The sequence below is a fragment of the Brassica oleracea genome, chromosome C9, assembly GCF_000695525.1.
Source record: "Brassica oleracea var. oleracea cultivar TO1000 chromosome C9, BOL, whole genome shotgun sequence".
Classification (NCBI taxonomy): domain Eukaryota; kingdom Viridiplantae; phylum Streptophyta; class Magnoliopsida; order Brassicales; family Brassicaceae; genus Brassica; species Brassica oleracea.
The window spans coordinates 40,085,473-40,085,765 of NC_027756.1; positions in this window are offsets into that span (position 1 = coordinate 40,085,473).

Below are 293 nucleotides of genomic sequence, written 5' to 3' on the forward strand. Positions count from 1 at the left end.
GGGAATTGATATGTGGTGTTTTTAATACCAATGTATATGTGCTTTGAGCTAATTCTCAGTCCTAATTCGTACTTAATTGATATCATTACAGGTTTGGAGCAGGTGAAAGAGTAAAGAAGAGAGATTCAGGAAGTCAGATGCCGTTTTGAAGGGTTCGATGCGGAACAGTCATTTAGAACAATCCGAAGGTTGTTCCCGAAGAGATGAAGCGTTTGGCTGCTCCCGATTATTAAGGAAACTTCCTATTCCCTAAGTTTGCCCTAGTTTCCACTCTCTCCTATTTTTTTACCACC